The sequence below is a fragment of the Schistocerca piceifrons genome, chromosome 7 (genome assembly GCF_021461385.2).
Source record: "Schistocerca piceifrons isolate TAMUIC-IGC-003096 chromosome 7, iqSchPice1.1, whole genome shotgun sequence".
NCBI lineage: Eukaryota > Metazoa > Arthropoda > Insecta > Orthoptera > Acrididae > Schistocerca > Schistocerca piceifrons.
The window spans coordinates 214018378-214044049 of record NC_060144.1 but is presented as its reverse complement, the minus strand read 5'-3'; the positions used below and the strand labels follow the sequence as shown (position 1 = coordinate 214044049).

General features: G+C 44.0%; 1 protein-coding gene and 1 non-coding gene across 2 annotated transcripts in view; both read left to right on the top strand.

The window, feature by feature from the left end:
• LOC124709123 (flocculation protein FLO11-like) overlaps nucleotides 1-25672 on the top strand; it is a 587789-nt gene that overhangs the window by 411010 nt on the left and 151107 nt on the right. The gene's annotated exons all lie outside the window — the stretch shown is intronic.
• LOC124709148 lies at nucleotides 5654-5772 on the top strand. The gene has a single exon (XR_007005394.1). It is a non-coding gene; the product is annotated as a 5S ribosomal RNA (ribosomal RNA).

The following is a 25672-nucleotide window of genomic DNA, read 5'->3' as shown; positions in this document are numbered from 1 at the left end:
ACGCCAAAAAATCGACCATCAATAGCTGTCCATTGCAGTGGACGTGTGTACCACAGGGCTAAAATGTCATGCCTTACGGGATTTTATTGTATGAACAGCGAAAATGTAGTTAGCGGCAAACATTCTTCTTTTAATCATTTGTGTGTGTGTGTGTGTGTGTGTGTGTGTGTGTGTGTGGGGCGGGGGGGGGGGGGGGGAGTGTCAGCTAGTAAAAGGCCTGAAATTAATTACATGTAAGTTTGTTGAAAAAGTCACTAAGTATTATCATTCTCAAATAGCGGATGAATATATTGTGGGTAGTTGTTACACTGCCGCAAAAAATATACATAGTCTCTCACTTTAATACTTGACGTTCTGTATTGAACTTATACCATAAGATTACACATTTTAATGAGTAAATTCACAGAATATTAAAGTTTTAAAATTCGGTGAATAGTTGTATGAAATACTGAACGTCAAATTTTCCTTGCGCCTAGAAGCCGTCAGGCAAGCAACATGTAACTGGGATTGGGACACCAGTTAGGCAATTAGTAATACAGGTAAGTCACCAAAACTGTAAGAGCTTGTAATTTTTACCAGTTTACAGAACCAGTACTAATGATACCTTGTCAGTAGAAGCGAAACACGTGTGATCTAACAATGTTACATCAGAGTTCACTTAAGACAGAAAAAAAAACATAATTGTTACCTGATAGGTTTTCTTGTTAACAGCGTTGTCTTTCATCCCAAGCATATGATCTCTTTGGCATTACTTTTACTACTGTAACGCTACAGGCTGTGGGTTTATATGCATACACTAATTATGAAATGTGAAGTTCAGGCTGAGTGACGTGTAGCTGATGAACGAGATGGCTACAACACTGCAACCGATTCCAGGAAATCCTGCACCGTCAAATACACCGCGTGGCTACCCGATAGCAGAGGGAATGCTAATATGACGAGAGTCTGAATGTGTCTACAGTTGAATTGTGCATGCACTATAGAGATACTAGTTATGTTATTGAAGTTTAGACATGATGTCTGTAATAAAATTACCTGCGAGTACATAGCCTTAACCAAATAAAAAATGTCGTAATATAAAGGTTGTGCTACGGCAAAGAGTACGCCACAGTTACATTTAAGGATTAGCCTCTGCATAAATAGTTATTGTTATCTTTATTGTTTATATGTATTAGTAAGACATTTTAGTAAAATAACTTTGTGCAATTATCATTTGACTATGGCAGCAACCTACGAGCATAAAGAATTAAGCTTCGAATTTGACTAGTGTCGCGCAATTCCGATTCATAGTGTGAAAACTAGTATGCAGGGTGATTCAAAATTAGCTGTACATAATTTTTGGATGTAATGTAGATGTCATAACAAGACTGAAACGTTAAATAATGTTTTTGTCTGAAATTTCTTTATTTCTCAGTTACTCAGTAGAGTAGATATCACAAATGCAGCACAAACAACACAAAATTAATCCTTCTCAGAAAGCAATGATACGAAGAGACCCGAAATTCAACACAGCTACGTGCTGCATGTTTACTTCAGGACATGTTCAAAATCATGTACATGTAGACGAAGACAGTGACGTACTCGACGTCTTAGCGCTCTCGGAATGTTGCAGGCTCTGCTCAGCTCATTCTGGACAACGGACCACACTGAAGTCAATTAACTAAAGGCGTTTCGTGCCAGAATCAATTGAGCAGTGTGGAGGTGTATACAAAGCAACATAAGTCAATAAGCAGGCGAACACTACACGCCAAAAGCCTGTACTGGCCCATGATATAACGCCTATCGCAAACGATATTATGCCTCGTAGCTCGGAAATAAAGCAGTTTCAGACAAATTTATCATTTTACTATTATTTTGATCCATACGTTAAACACACGAAGTGTATACAGTTACTTCTGAGTCACCCTGCATAAAAGACAGTTACAGATGGCTATAGAATTATTCTGTTAATCTGTATAATAATGAAATGCAGAAGTAGCGTAGGACTCTATCTTATGTGTTTAATGTAAATTATTTTTTAAAAACCGTAAATAATTTCAGTTGGTGATCTCGGAGTTAAACACTGATATGACTCAAATTGTGTAGGGAGAAAGCATGCATTTTCGCGAGCTTTTGTCGGCGTTCGTAGTAAGGATAAGAACTGTGGGTGGTATGAGACGCTGGTGTTAGCGTGTGATAATGTAGTCGGCAGTTTGGACTTATTCAATATTGATGCAATAGTTTGCAATTGTGAAAATGCGTTTATTCCTTTAGTTAGCTCGAACAAATGTTGCTGACCTTTCCACTAGACTGGGTGAACCCGAAAGCTGCGAGGAATTAATCGAGCTTAGCATGCCTTTGCAAGAGTGAAACACTATCTGTGTACGAAATGTTTGCTTGCATTGCTTACAAAAAATCATTTATTAATTGTGAACATTAGCCTCTGTATGGCCATCAACTGAGAGAACGTGTTTTGATTAAATAAAACTGAACTTCAATCTGAACCTTCGTCAGGATACATTATTGTACAGATGGACCATTCCCAGATTACTTCATAGATTCGTTGTCAAACATGCTTTAAATTATTCCTTGACTGTTCATAGGCTGGCGTATTACGGTACTGGCCATTAAAATTGCTACACCACGAAGATGAAGTGCTACAGAAGCGAAATTTAACCGACAGGAAGAAGATGCTGTGATATGCAAATGATCAGCTTTTCAGAGCATTCACACAAGGCTGGCGCCGGTGGCGACACCTACAACGTGCTCACATGAGGAAAGTTTCCAACCGATTTCTCATACACAAACAGCAGTTGACTGGCGTTGCCTAGCGAAATGTTGTTCTGATGCCTCGTGTAAGGAGGAGAAATGCGTACCTTCACGTTACCGACTTTGATGAAGGTCGGATTGTAGCCTATCGCGATTGCGGTTTATCGTATCGCGACATTGCTGCTCGCATTGGTCGAGATCCAATGACTGTTAGCAGAATATGGAATAGGTGGGTTCAGGAGGGTAATACGGAACGCCGTGCTGGATCCCAACGGCCTCGTATCACTAGCAGTCGAGATGACAGACATCTTATCCGCATGGCTGGAACGGATCGTGCAGCCACGTCTCGATCCCTGAGTCAACAGATGGGGACGTTTGCAAGACAACAACCATCTGCACGACAGTTCGACGACGTTTGTTGCAGCACGGACTATCAGCTCGGAGACCATGGCTGCGGTTACCCTTGACGCTGCATCACAGACAGGAGCGCCTACGATGGTGTACTCAACGACGAACCTGGGTGCACGAATGGCAAAACTTCATTTTTTCGGATGAATCCAGGTTCTGTTTACACCATCATGATGGTCGCATCCGTGTTTGGCGACATCGCGGTGAACGCACATTGGAAGCGTGTGTTCGTCGTTCCCATACTGGCGTATTACCTGGCGTGATGGTATGTGGTGCCATTGGTTACACGTCTCGGTCACCTCTTGTTCGCATTGACGGCACTTTGAGCAATGGACGCTACGTTTCAGATGTGTTACGACCCGTGGCTGTACTCTTCACTCGATCCCTGCGAAACCGTACATTTCAGCAGGATAATGCACGACCGCATGTTGCAGGTCCTGTACGGGCCTTTCTAGATACAGAAAATGTTCGACTGCTGCCCTGGCCAGCACATTCTCCAGATCTCTCATCAATTGAAAACGTCTGGTCAATGGTGGCCGAGCGACTGGCTCGTCACAATACGCCAGACACTACTCGTGATGAACTGTGGTATCGTCTTGAAGCTCCATGGGCAGCTGTACCTGTACACGCCATCCAAGCTTTGTTTGACTCAATGCCCAGGCGTATGAAGGCCGTTATTACGGCCCGAGGTGGTTGTTTTGGGTACTGATTTCTCAGTATCTATGCACCCAAATTGCGTGAAAATGTAATCACATGCCAGTTCTAGTATAATATATTTGTCGAATGAATACCCGTTTATCATCTGCATTTCTTCTTGATGTAGGAATTTTATTTGCCAGAAGTGTATTTATTGAATGAGAATAGGGTTCAAAGCAGCGGTGTACGACCACACTTGTGAGAAGGCGGGACATCTAACACGTTGTGCACTCGCCTTCAGGTAACGCTGCACTGCAACTCACATTTCGGTTTAGTAATTTCTGTAAGTCACTGGGAGATTGTAATCCTAGTAGCGTAGACGGCCTTTATTTTTCAGAGCAAATTAGTTGTGATGAATGTACGCCGTTGCAAGTTGGCTACCATCTTTCGTTCAGAAGAGTCATTATTGAAGAATGGATCTGTAACGTCGAGTCGTGTATTCAAAATTGAGGAGCTGGTTACAAAACCGCTGTACTGCGTAAGCACGAAATTGAGTTTGCGCCAGTGGTTCTTCTGTTTCGGAGCCATTAAGTAGCAACCGGCGGGCGCTGTTTCTGTAATTAGTTGCACGGTTTCTCATTTCGGAAGTCGCGGCCGACAATTGGCGGGAGATCTGCAATACGAGAGGCGCGTCTGCTGCAAGAGCAGGCCGCCTCGGAATCCTTCTTCGCGAGGGAGGCGCGCTTTGCGCAGCTCCGTCTCAGGACGATGGCGGCGAGTGTTCCGCCACAAAAGAGCGCCCTTGCCCCGTGGGCGAGAAATAACGGTTAGCGAGCGAAAGCTTACCGTCGTCCTTCCAGTTCATCGTAGAGATGTGGAAAGCCGTGAGGAAGTACTTGGCGAAGCACCGTTCTTTACAGGTCAGTGTTCTGTAAAGGGTTGCCATAAAATGCCGCTAATCGCTTTAGAATATCATAACTCAGAAACTGTTAGAGAGCGAAAATCGTGGTTTGTCGTAAAATGTTTAGCAGCTCTCAAAACTCTTTTTACCCTTTGTCCTTTTCTGAAGTTTTGTTCAAAATTGTTCAAATGGCTCTAAGCACTTTGGGACTTAACATCTGAGGTCATCAGTCCCTTAGACTTAGAACTACTTAAACTTAACTAACCTAAGGACATCACACATCCATACCCGAGGCAGGATTCGAACCTGCGAACGTAGCAGCAGCGTGGTTCCGTACTGAAGCGCCTCGAACCGCTCGGCCACAGCGGCCGGCAGGAGTTTCGTTGACTGATGTTGTGTTATGAATGACGCAATCACGCAGTAAGTAGTTTAATGGCGTGGCATCAGGATTCGATGTGACAGTGAGTTGAAGCACGTGTGAGTGATAGCATAGAGTATTTTGAATATTTCCTGTAACAAACTGTTTCGTGTGGTATACTAGTCCTTTCGGTTCCTATATGTTTCTCACGAATACTGTACCAATAAGAGTTGTAGAAAATAATTATAACATAGAAACGAAGTGTTTATGGATTCGTCAGCTTATAACATGGGGACTACACTACTTGATGAAATATTTCTGGACATACTTATGTAATACAAAATTGACCATTAGATGTGACGAGTGAAGGACCCACCAGTGTACCAGGAGGGGCGTAGTCTTTTGTTGTGAGAAGCAGTAGCAGCAGAATGGATCGGACAGGTGAGCTCAGTGACTTCGAACGTGGACTAATCTTTGGATGTCACCTGGGTGACAGATGCGTCTGTGACAATTCAGCCGTTCTGCAAATGGAAGCGTAGGGTTCCGGGGCCGTTGTCGCTGTCATTAAAATTCTTGTGGACTTGTGGGCTATATATGAATGTGCCAACGGCCATACCATGTTGAATACACCGGTTGTCGTCCGATCACCGAAGTTAAGCAACATCGGGCCCGGTTAGTACTTGGATGGGTGACTGCCTGGGAACACCGGGTGCTGTTGGCTCCCCCTCGCCCCCCCCCTCGCCCCCCCCCCCTCCCCATGAACCATGGACCTTGTCGTTGGTGGGGACGCTTGCGTGCCTCAGCGATACAGATAGCCGTACCGTAGGTGCAACCACAACGGAGGGGTATCTGTTGAGAGGCCAGACAAACGCGTGGTTCCTGAAGAGGGGCAGCAGCCTTTTCAGTATTTGCAGGGTCAACAGTCTGGATGATTGACTGATCTGGCCTTGTAACACTAACCAAAACGGCCATGCTGTGCTGGTACTACAAACGGTTGAAAGCAAGGGGAAACTACAGCCGTAATTTTTCCCGAGGGCATGCAGCTTTACTGTATAGTTAATGATGATGGCGTCCTCTTGGGTAAAATATTCCGGAGGTAATATAGTCCCTCATTCGGATCTCCGGACGAGGACTACTCAAGAGGACGTCGTTATCAGGAGAAAGAAAACTGGCGTTCTACGGATCGGAGCGTGGAATGTCAGATCCCTTAATCGGGCAGGTAGGTTAGAAAATTTAAAAAGGGAAATGGATAGGTTAAAGTTAGATATAGTGGGAATTAGTGAAGTTCGGTGGCAGGACGAACAAGACTTTTGGTCAGGCGAATACAGGGTTATAAATACAAATTCAGATAGGGGTAATGCAGGAGTAGGTTTAATAATGAATAAAAAAATAGGAATGCGGGTAAGCTACTACAAACAGCATAGTGAACGCATTATTGTAGCCAAGATAGACACGAAGCCCACGCCTACTACAGTAGTACAAGTTTATATACCAACTAGCTCTGCAGATGACGAAGAAATTGAAGAAATGTATGATGAAATAAAAGAAATTATTCAGATAGTGAAGGGAGATGAAAATTTAATAGTCATGGGTGACTGGAATTCGGTAGTAGGAAAAGGGAGAGAAGGAAACGTAGTAGGTGAATATGGATTGGGGGTAAGAAATGAAAGAGGAAGCCGCCTGGTATAATGTTGCACAGAGCACAACTTAATCATTGATAACACTTGGTTCAAGAATCATAAAAGAAAGTTTTATACATGGAAGAAGCCTGGAGATACTGGCAGATTTCAGATAGATTATATAATGGTAAGACAGAGATTTAGGAACCAGGTTTTAAATTGTAAGACATTTCCAGGGGCAGATGTGGACTCTGACCACAATCTATTGGTTATGAACTGTAGATTGAAACTGAAGAATCTGCAAAAAGGTGGGAATTTAAGGAGATGGGACCTGGATAAACTGAAAGAACCAGAGGTTGTAGAGAGTTTCAGCGAGAGCGCAAGGGAACAAATGGCAGGAATGGGGGAAAGAAATACAGTAGAAGAAGAATGGGTAGCTTTAAAGGATGAAGTAGTGAAGGCAGCCAAGGATCAAGTAGGTAAAAAGACGAGGGCTAGTAGAAATCCTTGGGTAACAGAGGAAATATTGAGTTTAATTTATGAAAGGAGAAAATATAAAAATGCAGTAAATAAAGCAGGCAAAAAGGAATACAAACGTCTCAAAAATGAGATCGACAGGAAGTGCAAAATGGCTAAGCAGGGATGGCTAGAGGACAAATGTAAGGATGTAGAGGCTTATCTCACTAGGGGTAAGATAGATACTGCCTACAGGAAAATTAAAGAGACCTTTGGCGAAAAGAGAACCACTTATATGAATATCAAGAGCTCAGATGGAAACCCAGTTCTAAGCAAAGAAGGGAAAGCAGAAAGGTGGAAGGAATATACAGAGGGTCTATACAAGGGCGATGTACTTGAGGACAATATTATGGAAATGGAAGAGGAGGTAGATGAAGATGAAACGGGAGATACGATACTGCGTGAAGAGTTTGACAGAGCACTGAAAGACCTAAGTCGAAACAAGGCCCCGGGAGTAGACAACATTCCATTAGAGCTACTGACGGCCTTGGGACAGCCAGTCCTGACAAAACTCTACCATCTGGTGAGCAAGATGTATGAGACAGGCGAAATACCCTCAGACTTCAAGAAGAATATAATAATTCCAATCCCAAAGAAAGCAGGTGTTGTCAGATGTGAAATTACCGAACTATCACTTTAATAAGTCACGGCTGCAAAATACTAACACGAATTCTTTACAGACGAATGGAAAAACTAGTAGAAGCCGACCTTGGGGAAGATCAGTTTGGATTCCGTAGAAATGTTGGAACACGTGAGGCAATACTGACCCTACGGCTTATCTTAGAAGATAGATTAAGGAAAGGCAAACCTACTTTTCTAGCATTTGTAGACATAGAGAAAGCTTTTGACAATGTTGACTGGAATACTCTCTTTCAAATTCTGAAGGTGGCAGGGGTAAAATATAGGGAGCGAACGGCTATTTACAATTTGTATAGAAGCCAAATGGCAGTTATAAGAGTTGAAGGGCATGAAAGGGAAGCAGTGGTTGGGAAGGGAGTGAGTCAGGGTTGTAGCCTCTCCTCGATGTTACTCAATCTGTATATTGAGCAAGCAGTGAAGGAAACAAAAGAAAATTTCGGAGTAGGTATTAAAATCAATGGAGAAGAAATAAAAACTTTGAGGTTCGCCGATGACATTGTAATTCTGTCAGAGACAGCAAAGGACTTGGAAGAGCAGTTGAACGGAATGGATAGTGTCTTGAAAGGAGGATACAAGATGAGCATCAACAAAAGCAAAACGAGGATAATGGAACGTAGTCGAATTAAGTCGTGTGATGTTGAGGGTATTAGGTTAGGAAATGAGACACATAAAGTAGTAAAGGAGTTTTGCTATTTGGGGAGCAAAATAACTGATGATGGTCGTAGTAGAGAGGATATAAAATGTAGACTGGCAATGGGGAGGAAAGCGTTTCTGAAGAAGAGAACTTTGTTAACATCGAGTATAGATTTAAGTGTCAGGAAGTCGTTTCTGAAAGTATTTGTATGGAGTGTAGCCATGTATGGAAGTGAAGCATGGACGATAAATAGTTTAGACAAGAAGAAAATAGAAGCTTTCGAAATGTGGTGCTACAGAAGAATGCTGAAGATTAGATGGGTAGATCACATAACTAATGAGGAGGTATTGAATAGAATTGGGAGGAAGAGGAGCTTGTGGCACAACTTGACTAGAAGAAGGGATCGGTTGGTAGGACATGTTCTGAGGCATCAAGGAATCACCAATTTAGTATTGGAGGGCAGCGTGGAGGGTAAAAATCGTAGAGGGAGACCAATAGATGAATACACTAAGCTGAATCAGAAGGATGTATGTTGCAGTAGGTACTGGGTGATGAAGAGGCTTGCACAGGATAGAGTAGCATGGAGAGCTGCATCAAACCAATCTCAGGACTGAAGACCACAACATCAACATATATGAATGTACACTACTGGACATTAAAATTGCTACACCACGAAGATGACGTGCTACAGAAGCGAAATTTAACCGACAGGAAGAAGATGTTGTGATATACAAATGATTAGCTTTACAGAGCATTCACACGAGATTGGCACCGGTGGCGACACCTAAAATGTGCTGACATGAGGAAAGTTTGCAGCCGATTTATCATACACAAATCCCGGGTTCGATTCCCGGCGGGGTCAGGGATTTTCTCTGCCTCGTGATGACTGGGTGTTCTGTGATGTCCTTAGGTTAGTTAGGTTTAAGAAGTTCTAAGTTCTAGGGGACTGATGACCATAGATGTTCAGTCCCATAGTGCTCAAAGCCATTTGAACCATTTGAACCATCTCATACACAAACAGCAGTTGGCCGGCGTCGCCTTGTGAAACATTGTTGTGATGCCTCATGTAAGGAGGTGAAATGCTTGCCTTCACGTTTCCGAATTTTTTAAAGGCCGGATTGTAGCCTATCGCGATTGCGGTTTATCGTATAGCGACATTACTGCTCGCGTTGGTCGAGATCCAATGACTTTTAGCAGAATATGGAATCGGTGTGTTCAGGAGGGTAATACGGAGCGCCGTGATGGATCCCAACGGCCTCGTATCACTAGCAGTCGAGATGACAGGCATCTTATCTGCATGACTGTAACGGATCGTGCTGTCACGTCTCGGTCCCTGAGTCAACAGTTGGGGACGTTTGCAAAACAACAACCATCTGCACGAACAGTTCGACGACGATTGTAGCAGCATGGACTATCAGCTCGGAGACCATGGCTGCGGTTACCCTTGACGCTGCATCACAGACAGGAGCGCCTGCGATGTTGTATTCAACGATGAATCTGGGTGCACGAATGACAAAACGTCATTTTTTCGGATGAATCAAGGTTCTGTTTACAGCATCGCATTCGTGTTTGGCAACATCGCAGTGAAAGCACATTGGAAGCGTGTATTCATCGTTCCCATACTGGCGTATCACCTGGCGTGATGGTACGGGGTGCCATTGGTTACGCGTCTCGGTCACCTCTTGTTCGCATTAACGGCACTTTGAGCAATGGACGCTGCATTTCAGATGTGTTACGACCCGTGGCTCTACCCTTCATTCGATCCCTGCGAAACCGTACATTTCAGCAGGATAATGAACGACTGCATGTTGCAGGTCCTGTATGCGCCTTTCTGGATACAGAAAATGTTCGACTGCTGCCCTGGCCAGCACATTCTCCAGATCTCTCATCAATTGAAACCGTCTGGTCCATGGTGGCCGAGCGACTGGCTCGTCACAATACGCCAGTCACTACTCGTGATGAACTGTGGTATCGTCTTGAAGCTCCATGGGCAGCTGTACCTGTACACGCCATCCAAGCTCTGTTTGACTTAATGCCCAGGCGTATCAAGGCAGTTATTACGGCCCGAGGTGGTTGTTCTGGGTACTGATTTCTCAGTATCTATGCACCCAGATTGCGTGAACATGTACTCACATGTCAGTTCTGGTAAAATATATTTGTCCAATGAATAACCGTTTATCATCCGCATTTCTTCTTGGTGTAGCAATTTTAATGGCCATTAGTGTAGTATCTGTTCCCGAAAGAACAGATAGCATTGATGAGTGTGCAGCTTCTCTAGAATGAAATGATAATTAAATCGACACCCTAGCAGCAAACAGGCGTTGATATACATTATTGGGGACATGTTTAAAATGTGTGCCCCTACAGGGAATCGAATCTGGGATCTCCTGCTCACATGGCAGACGCTCATACGGGACTTGGTAGCTTAATATGCCACGAGTAATGAGTGTGATGGGGAAGCATCTATTAGGCACACTACGAATGTATTGATGTAGACATGTTGGGAAATTGGGTCTCACGGGGAGGGTGCAGGAGATATGTCCTTGCAGGCGCGCTATCCTCTGTGCCCTCGGTGGCTCAGATGGATACAGCGTCTGCCGCTTAAGCAGGAGGTCGCGGGTTCGAGTCCCGGTCGGGACACACATTTCCAAAATGACCCCAGTGATGTATATCAACGCCTCTTTGCAGCTATGATGTCGATTTAATTATCATTTTCTTCTGGGCTGTTGAACGCATTAACAGTATATAAAATTGACCGACGTATCGGCCACTATTGCAAGTGGCCATCCTCAGGGCTTTGGGCCGAACTCAGCACAGGAGAATTTATTGGCATTCTATAGTTGTCCAAGTCAACTGCTGGTGATATGATTGCGAAGCGGAACGCGAAGGGACAACCTCAGCTAAACCAAGACCAAAACCAAGATCTCACTTACTGACAGGCATGTACCGTCGAGTGTTACGCGGCACAACATAAGCCACACATTTCTGTACTCAGTGGTAAGCGCCGGCCGCTGTGGCAGAGCGGTTCTAGGCGCTTCAGTCCGGAACCGCGCTGCTGCTACGGTCGCAGGTTCGAATCCTGCATCGGGCATGGATGTGTGTGATGTCCTTAGGTAGTTAGGTTTAAGTAGTTCTAAGTTCTAGGGAACTGATGACCTCAGAAGGTAAGTCCCATAGTGCTCAGAGCCAGTGCGAAGTTGCGGTTGATGTGGCGCAAAGAGTGACGCTCCTGGAAACGAGTGACTTGGACTGACCAATCATGCTAGCACTGGGGCAATCCGATGGACGTGTTTAGGCCTAGCGGGTACCTGCAGAATTTACCTGGCATGATTTGTGTGCAACAGTGAGGTATGAAGGAGGCAGTGTTACAGTAGAGGCGTGTTATTCGGGGATGGGTTGTGGTCCCATTACTGCGCTTAAGAAAACGCTATATACGGAAGGATGTGAACACATTTTGCATTATCGTGTACTGCGTACAGTAAAGGAACAGTCCAGAGACGACGACTGTAGTAGCGTAATAATGCACTCTGTGATAGGGCAGTATCCGTGAGGCAACGATTTGTGGCTAACAACATGCCTGAAACGGACTTGTCTGTCCGGATTCCCGACCTGAGCCTATTGGATCAGCTTTGGGATGAGTTAGAAAGTTGACCTCGCATCCAGACCCCTGCGTCCAACATGACTACCTTCCCTGCTTTCGGTTCTTGAAGAATAATCGACTGCACTTCCTCCGCAGACACTCAAATATCTCCTTGAAAGTGTTTCCAGCAGAGCTCGAACCGCCATGAAGGCGAACGGCGGACGCGCCCAATATTAATGTCCACTATTAGCTCTTTTGATCAGATTGTCTACATCAGCACAATCTGGATTCCGTGCGATGGTGGGTTCTTGCGTGTATCACTGCTAACGGACGGCATTTTGAATATGTCATGTAGGTAAGAGTTTCATATCGCTTGCTGTTACTTTCTTTTCTTACGTGCCTTTACAAGAGCTGTACAAATTTGGTTCTAAGATGGAAATAAAGTGATTTCGGATCAATGTGCTGATAGTAGTATTTCTGCTCTGATATGTGAGTAATTTTCCCTGTAATTTCTTCAGTATCTATATATTATTTTCGAGTACAGATTTTTGGTGCATTTATTGACCCAAACAATTAAGATTTCAACATCTCAGCGTCAGTATGGAATCGATGAGTTGAACACTGAACTCGTATTCTGCATCATTGGTAGGTTAGTATTCAAATCCCTATTCCATCGACGCAAGGGATGTTTCTGCAATTTACCTAGTCCCTTCAGGTGAATGCACGACAGATTCCCTTCAATTATAATCCTTCTTTTTTATGTAGTCTGATTCTAACTACTTAGTGCTCCATCTAAGATGATGTAGATATCGACAAGATGTTCAACGCTAGGCTCTCTTACCTTATTCAGTTTACTTCTGAGTGGCATACACAACATTTCTGAGATCGCTTAGTATTCTTAAACTGGGGCAGTAATGTCAACAGTGTGTACGAAAATTTTACCCGTTTTTTTCTTTTTTTTTGTAGGGAAGACAAATGAGGTTATAACCAGCGGCAATGGTAATGAACAGTCATTTGGGAAATGACAGTTTCAGTACGCATGTGACCTCACAGCTAGTCTGTGTGGGACAGCTTGTGTTGTTGAAACAATATTCCTACGCGTGGGAGGATGTGCAAGTGGCACATTAACGCTATGAAAGCACCTGATTAGCTGTCGATTTTTCTGTAATGCGCTATAATGATTTTCATTAAAGGGAGTTTATGGTTGTCTTCTATTGAGGCTTACGCAATTAAGCTTTGTATGTTATTGCTGAAGAAGTGGGACATAAAGGAATATTAGTGTAATCATGACTATAATAGTACAGTCTGCTCACAAGAAGTCATTTAGCAAACAACCGTAATAATCGTGCAGAGGGAGCGTTTAATTTGGGTGATTAAAACTTGAATGTTCCCCCGAAGAGTAGCACGCGTCGTTACCGAAGTTTTAATGCTGTTAAATCGAAACTAGCTCCAACAATTAACGGTATTACCAGAATTCCTCAGGCATTAGCAAATTACCCACCGATAAAGTCCCAATACGCGTGTCTAAGTGCGGATCGTCCATCTAGTCTCTCACGTCATAAATATACGTGCCAGATTTAGACTACGGGAGCTCTGTACATACACAAAACAAAACGTGTTCTTACGAGTAGCTTCAGTGACAATTTTCATATCTCTTTCTCTTCAAAATTTCACCGATCCTGCAAAAACGTCTCAGAAATTATCACCGGAAACGTGCAGCGAAATGAGTGAAGCAATAGTGAGAAACACAGGCTGTAAGCATGTCGCACACGGATTTCGCAGTTGTGGTATTTTATGTATATTCCTGAGGACACGGTCTATTGTAAGCGTGTCTAGCTATTCCCTCATCGGCATCTGTGATAGGAGTAAGTGCGACTGAGTGCTTGTGAAATATGACGAAGAGGAGGAGGTAGATGGAGAGTATAAAATCCGGCGTTGAGACGTAGCCTTGTGAAATTGAGAGGCTGTCGTTACTGTAGTTCGATCGGTATGATATTTATCACCTCTTTTGTGAGGTACTACAAAGCGCAATTAAATAGCTCTGGGCTCAAAAATAAGTTTTTACGATTATTTATTTCTGAGCGATCGCCAACACGGCTATCTATAAAGAGGAGTCTACAAAAAATGGTTCAAATGGCTCTGAGCACTATGCGACTTAACTTCTGAGGTTATCAGTCGCCTAGAACTTAGAACTAATTAAACCTAACTAACCTAAGGACATCATACACATCCATGCCCGAGCAGGATTCGAACCTGCGACCGTAGCGGTCGCTCGGCTCCAGACTGTAGCGCCTAGAACCGCACGGCCACTCCGGCCGGCTAGGAGTCTACAGGTGTGGTCGGTAATGAATACTTGGTCCAAATAAGTAGTTGAAAGTTACCCAGTTAGTGAACTGAATTTTTTGGTCGCATGTCCGCAGCTTGTGGTCGTGCGGTAGCGTTCTCGCTTCCCACGCCCGGGTTCCCGGGTTCGATTCCCGGCGGGGTCAGGGATTTTCTCTGCCTCGTGATGACTGGGTGTTGTGTGCTGTCTTAGGTTAGTTAGGTTTAAGTAGTTCTAAGTTCTAGGGGACTCATGACCATAGATGTTAAGTCCCATAGTGCTCAGAGCCATTTGAACCATTTTTATGGTCGCATGCCGGAAGAATGTTGAACAGTAATTCGTAAGCAGTGAATGTCGTCCAAGATTGAAGCATTCATAACGGTTAAATTTTTATTCGAATCTCGTGTCACGATTTTGTTACTATAATGCAGTAATAGCTATCGATAAAGCATACAATAAACTAAAATAAAATGAAACTCTGAGTTTTTTCCCTCAGGACTGGAACAATATAGAAACATGCAGTTTGTTTCAAAATACGTGTGCACTGGTTTTAAGTGCGTGACAGAGATGGCAGCACTATAGAGCACACAGAACTCTAGCAGCAGTGACGGAAAAGAGGACTGGTTATGATATTTAAAAAAAAGCGTGTAATCATTCGTTTTACCCATTTGCGTTTTGTGACACCGATTGAAATTCATCGCCAGCTGAGTGTGACCTGTGGTGATGGTGGGATAGATATGTCTAATGTGTTTTCATGGGTGCGACAGTTCGAGGAAGGTAGAGACAACAAACCAAGACTGTTTTGCTCCGCACCAGCTGGTTTGACGACACAATTTGGCGAATGTAGAAAGCTGTTTTGCAGGATCGCTGAATGAGTGTGGAACATCTCGTCTTCAGAATTGGCATTTCCATGGGATCTGTGCGCACACTCCTGATTGAAGGCCTGAATATGTGAAAAGTGTCCTCCAGGTGAGTGCCACGAACGCAGGCGGACGGCCATAAGGCTGCTCCCGTGGCATTTTGCTAGGCAATGCTGATGCGTGATGATGGCATGAAAGGGACTTCCTTTTCGTCGATTGTGACAATTTACGAGACATGAGTGCCGTGTTTCCTTCCTAAAACGAAGCGCCAATCAGTTCAATGGAAGCACTTACACTGAATCGGTAACGAAAAAATTTCGTTTAACTGCTGGTGGCCGTGATCTGGGACAGCGATAGCGTAATTCGTACTCATTGCGTTCCAAAGCGTACTACGGTGACAGGTTCATCCTATCGAGATGTTTTGGAAAACAATATCCTTCCAGAATCGCACGAAAAACGGCCGTAAAAGGCTGTACGTGTGCCATTTCACCAAGACAGTGCACCAGAGCATAGGGCTAAAGCGACGCCGCAGTTTCATCGTGACAACAACTTTGACGCGATTTCTCATGATTCCTACTCACGTGACTTGGCTCCTAGCGAGTCCTAGCTGTTTACAAAGGTGAGAGACATTCTCTGTGGTCGCACATTTTTGCATTAGCGGTTTTCCAGTGGTCAAACCAGACTCCTAAAAAAGCCTTCGCAGAGGCCACGATCATGGTATCGACACAGTGAAAACTGTCTAGTACTGCAGGGAGATTACGCCTAGAAGTGACACAAGTTTCACAGTTTTCGTGTGATTAGTTGGTGAGAAAAAGAAGTCAGTGGTACTATAATTTTAATACACGTCGTAGTGATATCCCGATCAGTCCATAACCAGGAAGGAAATGAGTAATTATCAATGGAGTGTCCAAGCGATTCAATCGTCATCAATTCGAATGCCCCGAGGTGATCGTCGACTTTAAGAACCCCATTCGAAAGGCGGGAAGATCATCAACAGCGTAAAATGCCCTTTCCTCTAAAAAAATGAGTCGAGTTTCATGATGTGATGATTCCCCTCCTTCTCCTCCATTCCCCATCGTCCACCTCTCTCCCTCCAGGCCCTTACCATCACCTACTGGAGGTGAAATTTTTCTTCTACAGCACTACACAAAGAGGCTACCTCCGAGAAGGAGGTACCCGTCAAATGAAAATATTCTGATAATCTCACCTACTTAGGCGACAAGCTTACCCTACTCTCGTCCAGTCTATGCACAAATCTTTACTTCTTGCATATTTTTTTTTTCCTTCTGTGATTTGAAAGGAAGGAAGATGGAGGTTAAACGTCTAGTCGACGATTCAGTTATTATAAACTCTGCACAGGGACGGTTGGATGAAAGAAAGCAATCTTGTTCTTCACGAACATGCAATAACGACATTTGCGTCAAACAATTTAGGGGACCCATGCACCGCCGGAGGTGGACTGAAACTAGTCACCTCAATGCGGGGCCAGTATCATTCCATTCCGCCACCTTGCTCAGTTTTTTCGGTGAAGTCGAAGAAGTGACGTAACGGTTATCCAATTACGGCCTCATGTACATGATCAACAGACCGTTGGAATACATGCAGAGAAGCACTCACACAGATGACACGAAATATACGGTCCAGTCACATTGTTATAACAATCTGTCAAAAACCTGAATAACCAACTTTTGCTGCAAGGGAGAGAGCCAGTGACGATCTGGAAAGTACCGACAGGGATGTAGAGCCATGCCGACTACAGAGCTGTGGTTAGGTTTATCGGTTGAGTATCCATGTCGCGAACAGCCCGATAGAGCTGGGCCCACAGATTGTCGATTGGGTTAAAGTCCAAGGAGTTTGGTGGCCAGGGGAGACTAGTAAACGCACCATGGTGCTCTTCGAACCATGCACGTACATAGCGAGCAGTGGTGGCACATTGCACTGTCCTGCTGGTAGATGCCATCGTGCTGAGGAGAAAACAAGCTGCATGCAGGGGTGGACAAGGTCCAAGGATAGATGCATGCTTATGTTGATTCACTGTGCCTTCCAGAATGACTAGATCATCCAGATCATCCTGACCGTAACGCTCCCTCCTCCAGCATGGACCCTTCCGACGTTTGTTGCAGGACCATACGCGCCCTCGGCCATCTGTCTGATGGGGCATAAAATGTTAGTAATTTGAAAAGACCATCTGTAGCCACTCAGTAGATATCCAGTTTTGGTATTCGCGTTCAAGTTCCAACCTTTGTCGCCAATGTACAGCAACCAGTACGGATGCATGAACCAGGCGCCTGATGCTGAGGCACATACGCCACAACGTTCGCTGAACGGTCATGACGGAGACGTTGTTGGTTGCCCCTTGGTTCATCTGGGCAGTCAGGTGGTCAACAGTGGTACGTCTATTTACCCGCACACATCTCCGCAGTCGTTGTTCATCCCTGCCATCTATGGCTTGTGGTGCACCACAATTGCCTCGGTGGCTGTTTTGGATAGCATCATTTTACCTTGTACTATATACTTTAACCACGGTGGCACGCGAACAATTTACAGACTTAGTCGTTTCGGTCCAGCGTCCTTCCTTGCTCAGAAAGCCAGTGATCGTAACTTTCTGGACGTCAGATAAATCACTCCGTTTCCGCAATACAACAACAACTGCACTGTTTCTCCGCGTCTACCACACAGCTTTCCACAACCTCAACCGCCAGTCCTACTACCTGCTGTCTGTGAGTTGTTATTGCACGTTGACGTCGAACGTATGCGATGACTGGACCGTGTATTATGACCACAGCTCTCCACAAGATTGAATTGCGTCTGATAGTGTTGCGGCCACGTCAGGCGATGAGGGAAGTATGCACGTATGCTAAGCAGAGAATGGGAAATCATTATACCGACGACAGGGGCCGCAAATATGGTAATTCACTGATATAAGCGACTTTGACAAAGAACACGTTGTTCCTGCCCGGCGCCTGGAAACTAGCATCTCACAAACGGCGTAGTAGGTCTTCTGTTAGCGTGGTACTGTTGTGAGCATCTGTGGAAAGTGGTTGAAGGACACTGAAATCACGTGTTGAAGGTAAGGTGTTGGACGTCAAAGCCTGTCACAGAATGTGGGAGCTGCAGGTTTAACCACTCTATGACGCAGGGTAGGCGGCGCTCTTCGACACCTTTGAAGTGAGAATACAGTTCTGGCGCAGGAATAAAGGTACATTGTTCCATTCCTTCTTTATTTTTCAACTAATCGTTTGTTTGCACGTAAGGTTCAAAAAATGGTTCAAATGGCTCTGAGCACTATGGGACTCAACTGCTGTGGTCATCAGTCCCCTAGAACTTAGAACTACTTAAACCTAACTAACCTAAGGACATCACACACATCCATGCCCGAGGCAGGATTCGAACCTGCGACCGTAGCGGTCACACGGTTCCTGACTGCGCGCCTAGAACCGCGAGACCACCGCGGCCGGCTGCACGTAAAGAAAGGCATTATGATGCATAAAGTCATTCTGGTCTAATGACTATGTTGTGGTACGGGAGCTTTATATTTACGGATAAAAATTATCGTTGCACTAGTTTCTTGTTAATTGAAAAGCCACTTCAATTTTCTTGCTGTTTGTACGTTAGCTTATTTGTCCAAAGTATTCGGTTGCATTATTTCTCCTAGGTATTTAAATTTTGTAGTCTTTTTTTACAGTTGCATAACATATTTTGATACCTCTTTCCCGCCTATCATATTCTCCTTTTTTTTCAAAAGATGCGCAAAGTCCTGCTTTTGAGGCTGTCTCTTGCGGGAGATTGATCTGCATCGTTGTAGTTTCTATAGGTACAATGACGATGGTAAATTCCTCTGAAAAAGTCAAACAATCAATTTAATACATTATATGTTACATATTCTATTCCCGTTATTATACGGTGGGGGTCCGGGTGGGAGGGAATAAAGTGAGATCTTGGATCGCACCCCCGCCACCCCCCAACCCTCCACAGAATACAAGCGTGGATCCATATCTCACCTGCATATCTGTGAAAGTGTATAATTCAACTTATAGGGGAACAGAGAACGAAACGATAAGGCTTAGCAATAAAAAGTTTACTTTAAAATAAGGACATGATAGTAGTGCAATAAATAATACTTATGCATCCAAGCGTGATTCGGATCTCCCACCTAGCACGGACGTGGTCATGGTGGGTTGGTTGATTTGGGGGAGGAGACCAAGCACCGAGCTCCTCGGGCCCATTGGATTAGGGAAATATGGGGAAGGAAGTCAGCCGTGCCCTTTCAAAAAAACCATCTCGGAATTTGACTGAAGCGATTTAGGGGAATCACGAAAAACCAAAATAAGGATGGCCGGACCTGGTTGTGAATCGTCGTCCTCCCGAAAGCGGGTCCAGTGTGGCAACCACTGCGCCACCTCGTGAGGTTGTTGGTCTTACGAGTGCCGGCAGCCGTCTCCGGCGGGGAGAAGTAACTGTTTCAGACGAGTTTAATAATTCTTGACTGCGCTTTTAAACGTATGAAAGTTGTCGATGGCACACGACGAAATTCAGGCCTTTAGCGGTTAGGTTTTCAATTAAATGTTGATTTCCCGAGGGCCTTGCACGGAACCAAGCGTTCGCGAAGTGGGGGACAAGGCGACTGGTGTGACGTTACAAGTTCTTTGCAGGGCCGCGTATATTATCTCGTTGGCCCCGTAAGGCTGTGAGCGGAGGCTGTGGGCCATTGTCGTAAGGGGAGCCACCGTCAAGCCATGCCCGTCATATGGCGCGACACGGTGGCGACTGTTTGACGCTGAGCCTGTGGTCCGGGCTCGCAGCACTGCTAGTTGCTTGCTGTAGGCCTACTTTCTAACTGTCCATATGACGCCACTGCAGAGCCAAGTTGACTGAGTTTGTTTGCCGGTCTGGAGTGGTTACTGATTTGGAACTTTTGCATTACTACGCCGACTTCGCTACCTCCAGCACCTGTTAATGATTTTTTCGCTTCGTGAACTCAGTCTGATGCGGACCTGTAGGAACGTATGTTCGTTTCCTTGTGGTTTGGTGTACACACTGGAGCAAGTATTCGTTACCTTTTGGTTTGGTGTACACACTGGAGCAAGTGACTGTAACACGCCCGGGGGGACAAATGGGTGGGGGAACTCTTTAACTTGTTGTCGCTTCTCGTTTCGTGACCGCGCGTCCTGTCCACACCACGTACCTGATAATCCCGCGGCGGTCGTGCAAGCGGGTTTAGGGGAGCCACTCAACGTTAAGCACAACACTGTCCTACGTCTGGTATGAACATATTCTGAGACGATAAGAAATCCCAGGTTGCACTGTTTACATTATAAGTCATAACTGCTTATCCCAATTAACATTCTTTATGATTACCTGTCCACAACATCACTTGCACGAGCGTAAGCGTAATCGTCGCGGTGTGGCTGATTGTTGATGATGCGGAGCGCGATGACCGAACGCACGTTCTCACGCTCACTACAAGACACTGGCACTTGAATGATCTCTTTCGTGGTAAACTATGTTGCTGATCGACATTAGTTCATTCTGAGAGGCCGAACACGGCGCGGATGATTGATGTACGGTGCGACACGCAACGAGAGGATACACAAATACGTTATCGGCGGCACTGCTCATTTTTAATTACATCATTACGCACTTTCCTCTGAATCACTTCCATATTTCATCACTTTACTATAATAGCACTTGTAGCAACACTTGAACTTCCATAATAACAGTGCCTCTCACATGCAGTGCTACCCACAACACAATGTAACAATTCCGTGTCCCGTGCTCGACTCTGCAAACGCGTTGCCCGCAAAGATACTCCGCAACTAAGCCAGCGACATGACAGTACGCTTACATGACGATAAACAGTCTACCTACGCGTATGGGGAGAGTTCTTGCTACGAGGGATTGGAAGCTTCATTTCATCTAAGCATGCTGAATCACGTATATGTCAGGCTATACCTCAGCCCATCCAATTTCGTTGTCTTCTGCATCCGGAAGGGAAGTGTTCACGAGCTGGCCACGAAGTGGCAGTCAAATATAGTCTTAAAAGACGAAACCATGCTCGAAATGTTGACTATAGGGCAGGATCTCGTCTCGATGCTGCGCAAACTAAAGATTACCTACGATATCTATTAAAGGTTTCCAACATCTGTTCATGATACTGGCCCAAATCGTGACTAACACACCATTCTACAGAACTAGAGATGGGCAAACTCGTTCATCCTTGGGAACTAGTTCACTGCTGATCGTTCTTTTTTGGGAACCGTTCATTTTTAGTCGTTCACCGTTCATTTGTGCTTGGTATATGGTTCTTATGAAAAACTGAAAACTAGTAGTGTAGGTGACCGAAGGATGGAGGGCACCAAGAGGAGGCACTTGCCTCCCCCCTGGAGTATAGAGTTTTTATTCATTACAGAATTCTTACACACTTTTAGAAGTCATTTCTGTGATTCTGCAGAACCTCTCGTTTAGCCAAAGGTAGCCTTGTGTGGCTGATCGCAGGGAAATAATATAGGGTGGCGCACGGAAAACCGGCCACGAGTGCAGACTGCTCGCCAATTACGAACGATGTGTTGCCCGTTACGAGCAGATACAACAAACAGACAAGAACATGAAAATCTCACGCGACGCTCATGGGCTATAGCTCATGTAGTCTTGTAAACCTGTTGGTGGCTGTTTCCCAACTTAATAGACCACAAGGGTCTTGTATAAAATTCTTCGTTTCGACTTCCACTACATAGCTATGGTACGTTGTAAACAATAATCGTTTACACTCTATATATACTTCACGTTGTCTCTGAGTTCGTAGGCGAAGAAGAGACTTTATGGAAGGATAATATAAAATGTCGTTTTCTCATACTTGCGTCACACGCTTAGTAAAAATTGGGTTTTTATGTTTCATTATTAAAGTTAATGCACCAATAATAATAATAATAAAGTTCGCAGTAACAAAGTTTTTGGTTTGAAAGCTCCTTCTGAACAAATGTTTTTGAGATAATAAGTAAATACGATTTTATGGCAATCTATGTCTTTCCAAATGGAGAGGCACCGCTTCTTCTACTGAGCCAAAATTACCCACAACGCACTTTTTTTTTTCAAAGAAACCAAGCTAGCAGCTAATGCAAATTGGAAACAACCAAACTTAAAAATAATTAGAGCCTTCCTAAATGTAATGTTTTGTGTATGAAAGATACACGAAAATCGTTTTATATGAATTTTCTTACACTAAAAATTTAGCAAATTATTGAAAGTTAGCTGCTAATTCAAGTCGATGATACCAAAAAATGTATGAATAACAAAAAAACTTGCCTTGTTACAAGTATGTCTTCTGCTGTTCATCTATATAATGAAGTGAGCTGATACGCCCTTTTGTTACCTGAAACGACGTACCTATTATATACAACGTAATTTTTATGTAATTTACGTAACTATAAAATACTTTTTGATTACCGGTCGTGGACGCTGAATAGCCAGAACCAAGTGCAAGAACAGTTTGGAACACATGTAAAATAGGCGAGCGCAGTGAACGAAACGAACAACTGGATGCTGAACTAACTAGGAGCAGCCGGCTGTGGAACTGAGACAGGTGGTCATGCGAACAACGACGAGTGCGGCCGAGGGAGACCGAGACTGAGATGAGCACGCGACCGAGGCTGGATACGAGAACTGCCGAAGTAACCGCCGCGACCGAAGTGAACTAGTGAACTATGACCAATCGTTCCTCGTTCCCGGGAACTATAAGTAGACCGCCGCGACCGAAGTGAACTATGAACCGATCGTTCCTCGTTCCCGGGAACTATAAGTAGACCGCCGCGACCGAAGTGAACTATGAACCGATCGTTCCTTGGAATTCGTTCCTCGGTCCTGTCGTTCATCTTGGTGAAACGTTCTTTTGCACCCGTTCGTTCGCGAACTACCCATCTCTATACAGAACCCGTCGAACAACATGTCGGAGGCGTGCAGTGGTGTCTGGCCCTCCTCGTCACACTTCTTGACGATAATCATGCGCTTTAGGTGTTCTGTTGCCCGCATTTTTCGCCCAACACTGTATTGGGTGTTAATACTCTAGTTTGCGATGGTCGTCTACAGGCGAATCGACTGTGTTCAGCCTGCACCGTACTATGCAATCGACAGAGACCTCCCAGTTGATCGAAAAAGGTTGCGTGCTTTTCCACTGAATTGTTCTCGAGGTACCTACGAGCCCGTAATTTGTAGGAAACGCCAGATGATAGTTTTTACCGCTGGCGACAAGAAGGCAAATCTTCAAAGTTTTGATCACGACGACATTGGCTGAATCTGCGGATGAGGCTGCTGTAGAGGTACGCTAGTTCGGATGTGCTGATAAAACTGATAACGGAAATGTGACAGTACGTGATGGAATAAGCTTGATATTGTGCGTCTCGGAATTATGGCAGGCTGCAAAATGCAGATTGGATTTTATACACAGTGCACTTTTCTGTAATGCACTGAGAATGCCGCCTTACGTTTACCTGCAGCACACAGGCGTGAAACTATTTTCTTTGCTGAAAAAGAGCGTTGAAAAACTGGTTGGCCATTAAAAAATGCTCTGCTTGTCATACCTTTTGGGAAAAACCAATTTCGAGCAGTTTCGGTAGTCATACGTGATGAAGATGTCTCACAGAGGTCTCAGATAACTTTTTTTAGTTTCTGGTAAAAACATAGCTTCTGTCATGCACTGAACAATGTTTTTTGGAGTATACTGGATGATGTAGCTGCCCCTACCCATGGATTTTATGCAACTTGTAACACCTTCAAAAACCATGTGCATGATTTTCGCATTCTCCCGCGAAGTATACAGGACCGTTTTGTATGAAATTTAATGTTGTTAAATTATGTATCAGGATACATTTTCGATCGAGGCTGCAGTTTTCGAATCATTCGAGAAAAACTCGTCTGAAGTTGACATTTGTGCAGTTTTCTTGAATAACTCGAAAACTACAGCCTCTAGCTAAAATGTATCCCAATACAAAAACTAGCAACACAAAATTTCCCACAAAAACGTCCTGTTCACTTTTTCTGTTGGACTAATAGTTTCCGCGTAACGAGGAAGAGAATATGAAAATCTTGCTTGTGGTATTTGGAGGTGTTGTGGATTGGATAAAATCCATAGGTATGGGCAGATGAATCACTCTATATGTGAAGTGAGGAAATGTCAAACACTCCAAGTGCTGTATCTCTTAACTGTCAAGAGAATTATGAAAAAGAGGTATCTCTTTTTGTACATAACTTGTTTATGTCCTAAAAATTGAGAAGGTGCTCTGATACCACAGAATAATACTGATCACCTCATCAATGCAAAATAAATAATGTATTGAGAACGTTCTTTAGTGCCATATCAGGAAACCGAATGAGGCGCTGCGTTTTATTTGTGATAAGTTAAGTACAGAAATACAGTAGCAATGTTTTAACTAATGGAACTGTGGTTAACAAAAGCCATATCTCTTTTTTTAAAATTTTTACAAGATAATAACAAAATTAAAATCAATAAAAATGTTTCAATATTGAAGGCTCTTTCTTACAAAATTCGTCCGCAGCTCGCGGTCGTGCGGTAGCGATCTCGCTTCCCCCGCCCGGGTTCCCGGGTTCGATTCCCGGCGGGGTCAGGGATTCTTCTCTGCCTCGTGATGACTGGGTGTTGTGTGATGTCCTTAGGTTAGTTAGGTTTAAGTAGTTCTAAGTTCTAGGGGACTGATGACCATAGCTGTTAAGTCCCATAGTGCTCAGAGCCATTTGAACCATTTGAGCCCTCTTACAAAATTCCATTCTTGGCATGTGATGTTGCCAAGTTTACTGTAGAACTCCCTGTGCCATTGAGGAAAAATGGCAGCATCTTCAAAACGTCTTTCTGTTTTGCATCGATAAGGGGGTCGCTGGTCTTTCACGTGAATTACGACAGCTCTTGCCTCTTTTGAAAACATAGAAATTTTTCCATTCTTTATTTCAGAGTAAATTTAATAGCTGTTTGAGATGGATGAGTATTAAACACTTCGCTCACACTGCATCTGAAGATCTTACATTCCTACATTAACAACAATGCTTCATCAGCACATTAAAATCAGTTTCATGGATTGCAGTTACACTCAATGGGATCGAAGTTTTATCTGACTCGACTGTCTTGTGTAAATCTTGCAGAACAAAGGCATTGGTCACATTTTTCCTACCATGTGTCATATAGTAATGAATATTTAATACATTTTCTCCGTGACTTGGCACTTGGGATGGTAACACTCATCTTCACAAGACTTTCCGCTTAACGTGACGTCATTTTGACGTCACACGCTATATATATAAATAAATAAATAAATAAATAAATATATATATATATATATATATATATATATATATATATGTGTGTGTGTGTGTGTGTGTGTGTGTATAAGCGTTGGTGAGAGATTCTGGAATTTTCTTATAAATGTAATACAAGTATGTTCTCCTG